The sequence below is a fragment of the Sarcophilus harrisii genome, chromosome 2 (genome assembly GCF_902635505.1).
Source record: "Sarcophilus harrisii chromosome 2, mSarHar1.11, whole genome shotgun sequence".
NCBI classification, from domain to species: Eukaryota; Metazoa; Chordata; class Mammalia; order Dasyuromorphia; family Dasyuridae; genus Sarcophilus; species Sarcophilus harrisii.
Genome location: NC_045427.1, coordinates 258,218,898 through 258,234,104, shown reverse-complemented (window position 1 = coordinate 258,234,104; position 15,207 = coordinate 258,218,898).

Sequence of the window (15,207 nt, the reverse complement as noted above, 5' to 3'; positions counted from 1 at the left end):
TGTATATGTGTGTATGTTTAGAAATAAATACCATATATGTGGGTATGTGTACATATATTTGCATATATATACACATATATATCTATATATGTATCTATCCTTATAGATTTACTGATATAAATATGAAAGTCATCACATAGATATGATCATATCTTCCAAACTTATCTCTGTACCCCAGAGAGGATATAGAATAAGAAGAGAGTTCTATTATATTATAGGATCTTAGGAGAACCTATAGCAAGGGACAGCATATGTAAAGGAGTCTCAGGGAGAAGAATCATTCAGTCACTCAATAAGCAGTAAGTGTCTACTATATGCCAGTTACATGATTGATATCTTATCAAAATCCAGGAATGAAAAAACCTTGAATTTTACTTGGTGCAGAAATCAAGAAGGGTGAGGATTAGAGGCCATCATGTTTAGCAATTAAGAGATCATTAATAAGCATAGAGGAGCAGTTTCAGTTATGTGTTAAGGCCCAAAGCTAGACTACATGGAATTAAGTTATTGATAAGAGAACAAGGAGGGGGCATCAATTGTGATAGTTTTTTTTCCCTAGGAGAAAAATAGGATATCTTGGGGATGGTAGAGTCAAATGAAGGTTTTTTTAAGGATTGGGAAGATTGGGAAATGTTTTTTGGGTACCTAGAAAGGATAAATAGGAGAGATTTAATATTATAAGGAGGGGTACAAGTAGATGGTGTAGTGGATAGAGTGCTGGTCCTGAAGTCAAGAGGATCAGAGTTCAAATCTGGGTTCAGATACTTAATACTTCCTAGCTATGTGATCCTGGGCCCCAATTGCCTCAGGCAAAAAAAAAAGATTAGAAGGAGGGAACATGATCAGAGAGAGAAGCTCCTGGAAGAGGTAAGAGAGAGAATCAAGGATAAAAGTAGAGGAATTGGCTTTGGTGAGTGAGATGGGCCACATTTGGATTAGAGTAGATAACAGCAACTGAAACTGAAAGAAGAGGGGAATCTGTAAAAGGGTTTTGAGCTCTGGGATAGGAGAAAAGAGAATGATGAGTAGTTTCTAGGCCTCTTTTCTTAGTAAAGTAGTTGTTGAAGTCCTCTCTTAAGAGATAGAAATGAGAAGGAGATGGAGAAGTCTTCAGGAGAGGAGAGAAGTTTTGGGATATCTAAGTTTGGAGTGTGATAGAGTTAATTTAATGAAAAATTCCAAAGATGATTAGGGTAAAAGGAAAAGGACCCTAAATATTCAAAATATTAATTGCAGCTCTCTTTGGGATGACAAAGAACTGAAAATGTTGGGTATACTCATCAGTTGGGAAATGGCTGAACATGTGTTATAGGATTGTGATAGAATACTATTGTGTTATAAGAAATGGTGAGCTTGATGATCTTACAAAAACACGGATAAACATCATGAAATAATGAAGAGTAAAATGAGCAAAACCAAGAGAACATTAAGAGTAACAGCAATATTGTTTTTAGAACAGCTTTGAACAAATAAGTAATTTAGACTGTTATAAATATTCAAATGAATTGTAAAAGACGGAAAAGAAGGAAGATGCTATCTGCATCCAGAGAAAAAACTGATAAATAAAACTATGTGTAGAATGACTTTACATATACATTTATGCATAGATATGTATAAATACATACATACCCACATATTTTGTCTAATGGTAGCCATCTCTATAGTGGGGAGTGAGGAGGGAAGAAAAAAGGAAAACAAATTACATGATAGCTTTGTTATATATTTAAAAAGAACAGCAAATTGTACATAATAGATTTGTAGTTTCATAAGCAATCATCTTTTTAAAAAATTCAGGGGCAGCTAGGTGGCGGAGTGGATATAGCACCAGCCCTGAAGTTAGAAGGACCTGAGTTCAAATTTGACCTTAGCATTTAACACTTCCTAGCTGTGGGACCCTGGGCAAATCACTTAACCCCAATTATCTCAGGAAAAAAAATTATACTAGTTATGAAAATGCTTGTTTTGTTTCACAAGTTAAAAATAAAACAAATATAATTTGAAAAAGAATAAAAGTTTCTCTATATAGTGGTGAGTTCAGTTAAAATGAGAAAACAAGGATTTGGAATGGGCTCAGTTCGTAGAGTTATATGAGTTTTTTCCCAGGCAAATTCAGAATCAGAAAACAGTGTTGTTAGGGTTAGCATTTGGCAAAGCTTGAGCAGTACTAAAGTCAAGGGGTCAAAGGTTTTTGAAATAGAGTACAGTATGTACAGTCATTGAATTGTATATTCTATAGGTTCAAGATTATGAAGGGAGATAGGTAGGCATATAAGAAAAATAGAGAAGAGGAAGGGATGAACTATATCACAATATTTCTTGCTGTAAGAAAAACATAGAAGAGCTATCTGGTCCATCCCTTACTCCCTCCTTTTAGGTAAGATCACACTTAATTACAGTCTGATGAATAATGTTCTTCCTCCTTCAAAAACTACCAAATAAAGGGATTCCACCATATTCCCTAGTCACTTATTCCTATGTTGAGCAATCCTTTCAGGCAAACATTTCTCTCACATACAATGTATGATTACTTTCTCAATTTTAAGCTTATGATGTTTCCCACTTGTCTCAAGCTGTTTTGATCTCAGTCTCTACCTTCACAAGTCTGGTGTTCTCTGCATATTTGATTCCTGAGAATGTTGTGGATGGAGAATGAGCAGAGTCTTTCTTACTTACTCTGTGTGTGGTTCAGAGGCACATATGGAATGCCTTCATAATTCTCTCTGTGATCTGACTCTAATTTCCTACTAGGCAACTATGACTCAATGTGCAGTAACTAATATGAAAAGTCATCTAATGCTGCTTATAACATATGACTGCCTATCCAATCTGACTTACCTCAGATGACTTGGGAGTTCCCTATTTATGGGAATATAGTGGTTGAAGCTGATGGGAAATGGAGTCTCGGAGGAGTGGAAGATTCAAATATCCTCTAAATTTCCATCTTGGTATTGTTTATATTAGCTGGCTTTTCTCTCCACTCTTTTGTCCTTTACTTTAGCCCTCATTACCTCTTACCTAGTACTGCGGCAGCTTCTTAATTGCTCTCCTGGCTTCTAGGCTATTCTCTCTCCTTCCCACCTCCCACACAGCTGCCAAAATAATCTTTTAAACACTCAAGTATGATATCTGCTTAAAAATCTTCAATGGCTCCCATGGGGGAAAAATACAAACTTCTCCACCTGGCATTAGAATTAATTTGATTCCAATTTACTTTTCAAAACATGTAATGCTATTTCTTCTCATGTGTTCTATGTTCCAGTAATATTCTGTCAGCATCCTATCTTATCACTTGTGCTTTTGCATGGACTGTCCATTATGTCTAGAATGGCCTATGCCTCTCAGAATCCTTTTCACTTTCAGAGCTCAGTTCATAGACACATTTTACGTGAAACCTTCTCTGAAGCCCCCCCCTTTCCTTCAGTTGTTAGTTCTCTCTGTCTCTGTCCGTGTTTCTCTCTCTATCTCTGTCTCTGTTTCTGTTTTTCTATCTCTCTGTCTCTCTCTCTATGTCTTTCAGTCTTTGTCTGTCTCTCCTTGTATATATATTGCAGTGGGGAAATGGAAGCTTTATAAAACCAAGGACTATTTCTGAAATGGCAGAGCCAAGCTCATGAGCACATTTTTTTGGTGAATTCTTACTGTTGAGGAAACCTGTTAGGTGACTAACCTATAACTAAGGTCACCAAACTAGGAAGTATTAGAGTCAAAATTTGAACTCAGTTTTTTTGACTTCAATTCTAGCATTACAAATCTAGTAATTTTAGTGACAAAGGTTAGACTAGAATCCAAGGTTCTAATCTGTCAGTAGTGTGGTTTTTCCTCCTCCACTATGGCCCTATATGTAAAGCTGAGGGGTATTTTTAGAATGAAAAGAATAAAGAGAGAATTAGTATGTTAAGAAAAAAAGACCACTCTTAAGAGACAGGATTTTCTGAAGAGTCTCTAAATAATCCCAATCCTGTCATTGGCTAGCTGTGCTCCCTTCTTGAGGTTAACAACTACTCTGGATAGTTAATCAGGAATCTTAGCTAATGATAACTTGCAAGGCCTGTGTCTTATGGGCCCAGATAAAATTTCATTAATGGTGGAAGGTAAAGTCAAGGTTGAGAGTTAATTAATGTTTTAGGCTAATAAGATTATTATTTTTAGTGTAGTATAGTTATCAGTGGCTCTTGCATCAGAGGAACTGGATTCAAATTCTGCCTTTGATGTTTTACCTGAGTGACTTTGGGCAAACTATTTTATTTACCAGAGTCAAACTAGATGACAGTCAAATTTACTTCCAGTTCCAGGTCTTTGACCCTAAATGGCCCCTAAATAGTCTAAAAGAACAAACTTGATTCCCCAAAGCAGAATACTGGCTTTCTCCTGGTTGGTAAGAACAAGCCTGATATTTGTAGAATACTTTTATTTTAGAGAAAAATGCAGTATACATTGTCAAAGAATTACAATTGATTTCTTGATTTATACTTATTTCTCATTGCTTCTGGACTGGCTGGATCCAACCATTATGAAAAGTCTCAAATGGTGTTGTCACATGTTCTTGAACCCCTCGGAAGTAAACACTCATATGTGTATGTATTTATATATGTGTCTCTATGTTTGTGATATTCTATTTAGGAATCTAGTCATACATATGTAAGAGTGAAGACTTAAGCTTTCCTCAAACACAGGGAAGCAGAGAGGCAAAAACCTCTTTTAATTCCAGATTATTACCATTCCCATCAGTGCTTTTTGAACATTCTGGCTTCTCTAATTCACCAACCTCTCTTTCTTTCTCTAGTACAGGACCAACAAAAGTGTTTTTTTTTTTTTTTTAATGACCTAGAACATTATCTCTCTGGGATCTCAGACTCTACCTTTCAATCCCATTAATTTACAAATGCCCTGTTTTTGTTTCTCCACATACCTTTTTCATGTAATATAAGAAAACCATTTTGGCCTGATAGTCACTTGGTGACTTTGGAAGGCTAAGATTTAGTTCCCTGTGGACAGCTGTTTGGCACTCAGCGGAAACTGACCTTGAGACATTTTTATGTGGATGAAGTTCTGACTGAGAAGTTAAAGCAGCAGCAGGTCCTTTTTCTCCTGTTGGTTACTTAGGTGACTGAAGTCTAGAACAGCCCACTCTGATTTCCTGTCCTTTTGGAGGAAATCCCTGATCCAGCCACAACTATCCTGGCGCTGTGTGTGTGTGTGTGTGTGTGTGTGTGTGTGTGTGTGTGTGTGTGTTTTGTGTGACTCTGTGCTATTCTGTCTTCCAGAATAGCTGTGTTTGTAATAGCAAACTGCAGAGATTTCCTTTGCTACTAATCCCTGTCTAGGCGCCAGGCATCTTGGAATTTGTGGGCAAACCAAGGCGACTTTGTAAGCATCCTTTAATGGCAGAGGCAAACTCTGTTGTTCCCTATTACACACAACTGAAGGAGAGCCACCAGAAGGAGCCAAATGCAGCTGAGGGAAAACCTCCAGGCACTTCAGCATTTTTTTTCTCGCCTCCTCCTTTTCCCCTGCTCCTGCTCTTTTCCTGGAACCTTGTCCCTCTTGTGAGTGCTCTGTCTAGCTCCATTCCAGACAAAGCTGGAGCCCACATATTAGACATTCCAGGACTGGCTGGCAAACTGAAACCACTCTAGAAGCATCCATTAACAACAAGGGTGATACCTGCTGTACCCTATTACTTTTGTTTCATTTCCTAGGAAAGTTAATCTGTAGATTGAAGTTGGTTTGTGTTTCTGTCTTTGCAGAAAATGGCTGAGTTGAGAGACAGTGGCCACCAAGCTTGATAACCTGAGCATCATTTCTCCTGCTTTTACTCTTTACCCATTCAATAGTCCTTAATATTTGTCAGGTTAATCTTTCTTGTGTACCCATCTGATCTTGAGAAGGAGCTATTCTTGAATTCAAGGGTCTTTAGTGAGTGGTTCACTGCTTTTCACTCAATACAGTTTCAGATTTCTTTTCCAGGAATTCAAAGTTCTTCACACCTAATGCAAACCTTCTGTTTCCAGTTTAATTTCACATTACTGCCTTCTTATTATGTGAGTATTCTTCACTCACCCTGGATAATTGTTTGCAACCCCCTCTTCCTTCCATCCTTAACTCTTTCTCCAAATTGCATTGCACTACCAAGTCTTTGAGCCTTTCCACAGGCTAAACTTTATAAATGGCATATTTTTTTCCCCTCTTCCTTTGGGTGTGTTTAATTCCTACTCATCCTTCAATCCCAATTCAAATTCCACCTCTGCTAGGAATTCTTCCCTAATTCTTCTGCTTGGGAATGACTTCACCATTCAGATTTCTCATAGCATTTTTTTTTTTTTTAACTCTCTGATATACTTATGATCTGGCAGTGGTAGAGTCCATCTGATTTTTTTCCTTATTCTATTAGATTATAAGCTCTTTAAAGATAACATTGTGTTTTATCTAACTTTATATTTTCTCAGTGCTTAGAACAATGTTCTATAAACAGTCAAATATGAGGCTGGATACATCTAATGGATATAAGGATGGAACAAGAGTCAAGAAAACTCAAGTTTGAACCTATCTCAAATGCTTACCTGCTCTGTGGCCATGAACACAAATATGTCAGTCAGCTTTTTTGAGACTTAATTTCCTCATTTGCAAAATGGCTGTTCAATATTTGTAAAGCATTTCATATGTATAGCATATACATATGCTAGCTATTGTATGACCACTGGGAATTATAGCAATAGTGATTTTTGTTCAATATAAGTAGAAATTTTTTTCTTTTTTTTTTTAACAAGACAATAACACTTTATTTTTTTTAAGAGAAAATTGAACCTGTTTTTCCTAATTCTGAGGCCACTATTCTGTCTATAGTGTCTTGCTATACCTCTACATATGTATGAATGTGTGTTTATTAGACCCTGCATATGAAAAAAATTCTGTTTTTAAGTGATATAGTGGATAGAGTGCTGGCATTAGAATCAGGAAGACCTAAGTTCAAATGTTGTCTCAGATGTTAGCTATGTGACTCTGGTCAAATCACTGAATCTTTCTCAGCTTCAGGTTTCTCATATGCAAAGTAGGGATAATGGCACAAAGTTGTTATGAAGATTAAATGAGATAAAATATGTAAAAAGCTTTGTACACTTTAAAGTCCTATTATTTGTTAGCATCTTCAGAGAGGTTGAACTCATCACCTCCCATGGCTGCCCATAAGAAGAAATTTCTAACACATAGAGTTATCCCAAAGTAGATGTTGCCTTATACAGTAAGGGGATGTTTAAATAAGGAGTCATTGGAGATGGTTAAGCAGAAGCTGACCATCTGCCCAAAGTATTGTGGAGATTTCTTGAATGGGATGGATAGACTATATTATTTCTGAGTTCCTTTTCAGTTTTAATTGTTATGATCATGTGATCTTGGGTCTTCAGGGAAAGTTTTAATTTGTTTACCACAACAGATTTTCATCTCATCCCATGTTTAAAACAAAAAAGATTCTGTTCTGAGTATGATTTTACATAGTATATATTCAATTTACTATCATTTCCTTCCTTTATGAATTCTGGATAACTGAGAACCTACCATAATCCTCTGCAGAATACCTAACAGAATGATGTATGTACTTAAGGTCTATTACATAGAAAGGCCATTTATGATGATAGAGATATATTACTGTACTTTTATGTTACAGAAGACTTTGTTACCAGGACTACTGAAACCACTCTCCTAAAAACTCTGAGATGCTTGTTTCTTTGCACTGAAGGAAATTATTTTCTACTATATTAAAAAGCCATTATTGATTAGGATCCAAGCTTTTTATTTTCTCATTCAAGGACCAGTTCCTGTGGGTTAATCAACCTGAAGGACATGCCTGGAATGAGATTGCCCTAATCCTCAAAAGAACATGTTCCTTCATCTTGGGTTTGACTCCTATCCCCACAATAGGAGACCTTATTTCTATTTAGAATGTAAAGAGAATCTAATCTAAGTGAATTCCTGCTCCAAAGCAAAGAGACCAGGCCCTCATACCCCTTCATTGGAATTTAGGATGAACAAGCTCATAAGGAAGAAAACCAACCAGAGTGGTCTGAGTGAAGGTGGATACCTCTGTCCACATAGCTGGAGGTGTCTGAGGTTCATGATCAAGCTCTCACCAGAAGGAGATGAAGACTTTTAGCTTATGTCCTCATTAATTGTTCACCAATCAGGGTTGATTTTTACCTTTCACGGGGTAATTCTAGTTCCAAATATTTAAATCATTCAGCATCTTTATTAAGTGTCTTTGGTTATTGACAGAAACCACTGACCATCAATTTATTGATTATCAGCTAGCTTAATTAGTAAACTGATTATTAATTAGCCAACAGCTTTATCTCTCAGATTTTTCATTCGTCACAGCATTTGGCAATTAGAGCCTATCAAGATAAAACAAAATATATGTGGATTTCATAGTGACAAAAATCACATAGAAATAGAATGCACATGCACTAGTTCAAGGACAAACATGCAAATATATGTATAAATAGTTTCTCTAAATTGCAAACAAAATCTTATATTCTATTCCCTAAATATCTTGACATGCATATGTTCATACTGGGAGGGAAGAATAAACTGCTTCTTATTGGAAGCCCCAAAGGTAGGCACAAGGCTTTGAGTCACACTAATTTGCAGAAAACCACAGAAGAGAGAGAAAAAAAGAGAATCAGAGAAACTGAGAACTGGAAGGAAACTGAGAGGTCAGCCATTCCTATTCATAGGTGAAAGGAATCTCCACTATCACATACTTGACAGTCCAGTCTCTGCTTGAAGACTTTCAAGGAGGGAGAGCTCCTCACCTCTTGAGGCAGCCCATTCCATTTTGAGAAAGATCTAATTATTGGGAATTGTTTTTCTTGTCATCAAGCCTACATTTGCCCCTTTGCAATTTTCACCATTTGCTCCTGGTTCAGGCTAATCCCTCATAGTAACCTTCAAATACTGCAACACAGCTTTTACATTTCTCTCCCATCCCCTCAAGTCTTCTCTTATCAACCAATCTTCATGTTAACATAGACTCAAAGTCTTTCGTCATTCTGGGTACTTTCCTTTGGATATTCTTTGACTTATCAATGTCCTTCTTAAATTGTAGAGCTCATGACTCAGTAGAATACTCCAGATGAAGACAGGGTCCACTGTGCTCATCATCTATTCCTGGAAGCTATGCCTTTCAAAACAGACTAAGATTCATTAGTTATTTTAGGCACTATATCACACTGCTGAGTCATACTGAACTTGTGGTCCACTAAACTTTTCAGATCAACAACTACCATCTATTTAAACTCCCTTATTTTGTATTTGGGTGGTTGATTTTTTGTATTCCAGTCTAAAACTTTAAATTGATTACTAGTAAATTCAATTTTATTAGATTCAGCTGTGTTGTATCTTAGGATCCTGTTCAGTTTTGACCTTGTTATAGATACACATGTTAGCGCTCTCAATTTTGTATTATCTGCAAATTTGATTAGCATACTGTTCTACAAGGACATAAAGGAATCAAACTTGAGATCACAAGAAAATTCTCAAGCTACCTAAATCATATTAAAGTGAACTAGGAAATGTTTAACAAAATTTTTTAAAATACAGTACAACATAATGTTAATTTGTGGTTTTCTAAGTGAATATGCTATTTGCTTCTATTGAGATTTACAGCACTGTCTATAATTAATATGCAAGCTATAAATAAAAATGTTAAACAGCACAAGGTGAATAATAGATCCATGGGGTACTTCATTAGAAGCCTCATTCTGTGTTGACATTTAACTATTAACAACCACTTTTTTAATACAGTGAGCCAACCAATTGGGAACCTATATAATTATATTATCATCTATTCCATATATATTACTCTTCCCTTTCCTTTGAAATTAAAATCTTGATTTAAATCTTGATAAATTGTAACCATAATGATGTAATAGGACTCTGTGTCCCCCTGATCTTTGTGGGGGTGGGCCTGGATTGGAAAAACCCTGAATCTCAATACCTTCCAGCTTCTGGGAAAATTCCTAAAATGATCTCCATCCTCCTGCCTGATTCCCACAGGAAACTCCCACCTCCAATTGATCTGGGAATCAGTTTGGCCTGGGCTACCACACTTTATTGATTTGGAAATTTGTCCCTCAAATCACTCCCTAGTCCCAAGCCATAGACAGTTAAATAAAACCAAAACTCTGTACCCCAATTTTTGCTATCTTCCTAATCAGGAAGGGGCCCACTGAGAGAAAGAATTTCTCAGTGAAAACAAACCCATTTTTGCCACACCTCACTTGGGGATTGGAACTGCAAATTCTTTCACAAAACCTACTATGCTGGCCTAGGGATCACCATCCTGGGGATCATCACTGTTAGGGTATCTCATCCCTCAATATAGCATTCTTCTTATTTATGAATTTAGTAGTCCTATTAAGAAAAAGCAGTGAGGTTATTCTAGTATGACCTGATCTTTATAAAACTATGTTGATTTTGTAATCATTGTATCTTTTTTTTTTTTAGACATTTGCCAATCATCTCTTTATTTATTATAGAATTTCCTGTGAATTGAAGTCAAGGTCACTATGGTTTGCAAATTCTTTTCTCTCCCCTTCTATCCTCCTCCCTCTTTAAAAAATTAGGACATTTGCCTTTTTTCAATGTTGTTTTTCATATATTTGCAGGATGTGGTTTTTGTTCATCTTGATCAGGTGCTTTGAAATCACCAAAGGTAACTTCTTTTTTAAGTAAAAGAGTATCAGTCTTGGGTACCAATTACTTATTAATCATTTTTGTTCCATCCTTTCTAGTGTCAAAGTCATTCCTTGACAGAGAAAGCAGAAGCAATATAAGAATCCAGGACCTCTAACTATTATCCTATTGTCAGTTATCATTGTACCATATGCCCCCAAAGATCTCCAAAAAGGGGAGTAAAAAAAAAAAAAAGATACCAAATATACAATAAGAATTAGGTATGGGATAGTTTACTTCGTTGCTACATACAAAAAGGAATGCTGAACATAAAGAATCATAGCATGCATTAACAGAATTAACATTGTTGAATAACAATATATATGTGTATGTATGTATGTACACATATTAAGTACATATATATTCCTGACACAATTGGAGTTAAGTGACTTGCTCAGGGTCACACAACTAGGAAATGTTAAGTGTCTGAGGTCAGATTTGAACTCAGGTCCTTGGGACTTCAGTGCTGGTGCTCTAACCACTGTGCTACCTAGCTGCCCCCTATAAATATATTTTTAAAAGGAAATATATATATTATAACTTTATCAGAGTATTAAATAAATTTTTGAGAGTGCTAATTAAGTATTTTACTTGGTATTATACAATCTAGGGACATTCTTTTTATTAGTGGCCACCCTCTCTAATGCAAAAGCTTTTCTTGCTCCCTATCTGGTCCTGCCATTGTCACAATCAGTCACTCCAGGGGACATAACCACAGTTATTCTGGTAGACTTTGTGATCTTTGTACCACCAGATCTCTAGACCTTTCAAATCTGCAAGGTAACCTAACATGGAAAGGAAATACAAAGCTGAAAAGCCTGGCAAGGACTAGCTACAAGTTCCCATAATTCTCCATACTTCATTGAGATATTTGTAAACTGCTTTACAAAATGCTTGCCTCATAGTAAATACTTAAAGAATGCTTATCTCCATTTTCCTTTCTTTAGGTTATTAGAAATGGAGTAGGGAAAGAGTGCTGTCCACTCCCCTGAATCTTGCATGTGTTGTTCTTGGCCACAGGAGAGCTGAAGCCGACAATGCCAAACTGGAAGCTATTTCTTGTTTTAAACAGATATACAGTCACAAAGCAGGAAAGACAAAGGGACAACACTCAGCATTTACCACATCCTTAAATACTAAGCCCTTTTAGCACTTGACCATCACATGCAAGCAGCCGCAAGTTTATCATCACCAAAAAGGTCCAAGCAATGTCCCAGGAGCATATGAAAGTGTCTGGAGAAATTCTGGGTATATGCTTCATGAAGTGGCCCCATAAGTTCATGCAGCTTCCATTACATAAGCTGAAGTATTCATTCCTGACATTGCTTTTTAGGACTGTGCTGAGCTCTTATATTCAACCTATTTTACTTGGCCTTCCATCTTCTGTACATTCCTTGTTAACATACAAAGTTTACTGGTAATTACCTTGTGTAATTACAGTTTTTTACCCAAACAAAGCTCATTTTTTCCTCATTGGAATTGTTTCTCTTTGTATCTTCAGAGTTTCATTTGGGAGTATTTTGCCTTCTTCTTAGGCTCACTTTCTTCTACAGCACATTTATCTATGAGATGTATCTGTCTTTCCTTTGAACACTTTAAAATTTGCTTTCTAAATATCTGGGTTACATGTCAGATTCTGCCCAGATTTCTCACAAATTCTAAAAGGGAGTGATAACTTCCTCACCTCCCCATGTTCTCATCATTTCCACCCCAGCAACCAGTTCCTTTTTGTTATTGAGAATCACATTAAGAATAGAATTTCCCTTTTTCAGTTCCTCTATACCTTTTGAAGGATGATATTATCACTAAGGACGACCAAAAGTTATTAACTATTCTGCTTTTTTTTTTTTTTTTTTTTTTTAAGCTGGGTGGGGGAAGTTGGAGAGGAAGACAAAACTAGAAATCAAATCCTGATTTATAGTGTTTGCTGATTTCTGAGGTGTAAAATGTTCACACTGAAAATTTAACAAGCAGCTCTTAAAAGTTGATGTGACCCAGCCCTATCATACCCGAATGTGCTCCAATGAGGAAATAACTTCTGTTTTTCCCTCCATTGATTTTCCTTTGAATACTTTCTGTCCTAGTTTCCCTTACTTCCTGCATTTCCTCCTATTAGTTTATGTTCAGTTGCCTCCAATTCTTTGTGACCCCACTTGGGTTTTTTTGGGGGGCAAAGATACTAAAGAGGTTTGCCACCTTCCTTCTCCAGCTCATTTTATGGATAAGGAACTCAGGCAAACAGGGTTACATGGTTTGCCCAGGATCACACAAGCTAGAACATATCTGAGTCCAGATTTGAACTCAGGAAGATGAGTCCAGTGTATAGCTGCCCATGTATATACTTTCTTAATAAACAATGCTACTCTGTCTCTTTGCTTTCCCCCTCACCCCCAACACACATTTTTACCTATCTTATTTCTTTTGAATGAGACCCACGGTTCACTCATGAATTTTTATTCCACCAAATCCTGGTGATAATCATGAAGTTAAAATTTCCCTCATATTATTAGGACCTCTAGTTTCTTTTGTTTGCTGGCAAACAAGAACACTATTCTTTAAACAATTGGCATTTGTTTATAAATATTAGAGTCCATGGGCTATATTCCTTAGTTTTTTTTTTCACCTTTGAACTTCATGGTATCTCTAGTGCCATTCTCCCTTTTCTGTAGGAAAACGCTTCTCTCTCCTCCATCTTTTATACTTTAAAGCCTTGTTGGATTAGATTGGCAAGATATCTGGCAATATAGTATTACCAGTTTTTTTTTTTCCTTTAGGTGTACTCTCGTCTGTCCAGGAAACTGCCATTTCTTTATATTAAGCCATGGCAGAAAAATTCAAATCCCCTTCTTAGTTACCTTAGTCACCACTTTAGTCAGCTGTTCATTTCCCAATTTAATTTTTCTCTTCTATATTCTTTGCCTTCAGTAGGTAACAGTGAGAAAAACACAACCTGTGCCTCTATAAGTCTTCATTTTCTTGTTTAGAGAGGTTTAATCATTGCCAATACTTTTTAGGTTTGTTTTGGCACCATCATTTATGCCCATATGAATCACTAGAAGAACATTGCTGCTATGCATTTTTGTATATACTAGGAGCTTCTTTGTTTTGTTTCAGAAATGTATATGTACATACATATACATTTCAAATTCATATTCAGATCTAAACAACTATCTATCCCCCATCCCAAACCTCATCCTATTTATATTCTGAACTTTTGTTGAGGGCACTACCATTTATCCAGGTTCCTAACTTTAGTTGTCTTATTTATTCCCACAAAATAAGTCACATTAAACCTCTTCTCTACCCATATTATACTACACTATTCACTATATCTGCCTTATCACTACTCACCTGGACTATTGCAGTAGCTTTCTAATTGACCTCCTTCACTCCAAACCATCTTTCATAGAACTATCTAAGTGATTTTCCAAAAGTACCAATCTAATTCCTCTACTTAATAAATTCTAGTTTTTATCTGGGATCAATATAAACTACATTGTTTGGCATTTTAAGCCCTTTATGATCTTCTAGAGCAGTGATATTTTGAGTTCATGAGTTGGGAAGAAGAGCTAAGAGGGGGAGGGAAAATTAAAATAAATTCTAAGTAGTTATTCCTTCCACATTGTGGATATTAAGGGACCAGTACCCCAGCAATCTTAAAAATGAAGTCTGAGTTTTTTTCTTTTTCTATTATGGGGTATTTATAGTACCTTATTATAAAATCTGAATTAAATATTTGATTACAGACCCTGGGTTTTCTGCAAACCTCCATGTGTCATCTGCACTTCTGTAAAAGTCCCCCAAAATTTCAATTTAATTTCTTACACTGATGCATGTGATGGAGCAAGTCAAGATGTGAAAGGGATAACTGTATACTCAAGCCCTCCCTCCCCCCAAATGAAAAAGTGACAATTTTGGGAGAGCAGATCTTGGAGGGGGGGGGGGAAGAAATATAGAGGGGAAGGTCAAGAACAATTTTCCACAGATATGGGTCTCTAGCATGGCCAAAGGAATTATATTCCTCCCCTGACTAGCTTCATCTGACCTTCCTACTCCTCCTAATAAAAATGCTGTTCTATGACATCTTTTATCTTGTTCTCATCCCCCAAGCAATAGCACTCTCAATCCTATTCCTCATAAACAGAGGAGATGACCTCATAGTTCTCCCTTTCCATATTCTACAGTTCTATGATTTCCTTTCTCATACTACCGCACTCATCCCATCCCATTTCATCTTTTTGACATACCTTCATTGTAGATTATTGTTAGATGATAAGTTCATGCGGTAATATTAATTATGTTTCGCCCCTTCCCTCTTCCTTCATGTTGAAAGGCACATGTAGAGTAAAAGAACACTTTGAACAGAGTAAGTAATTTTAGACTCATGCTGGGTGGGAGGGATAGACATTCTTGAACAAGCTGAATATGTCATTCAGTTGGCTTGTACATTTTCACCTCTTCTCCATTAACACAGAAACCCCT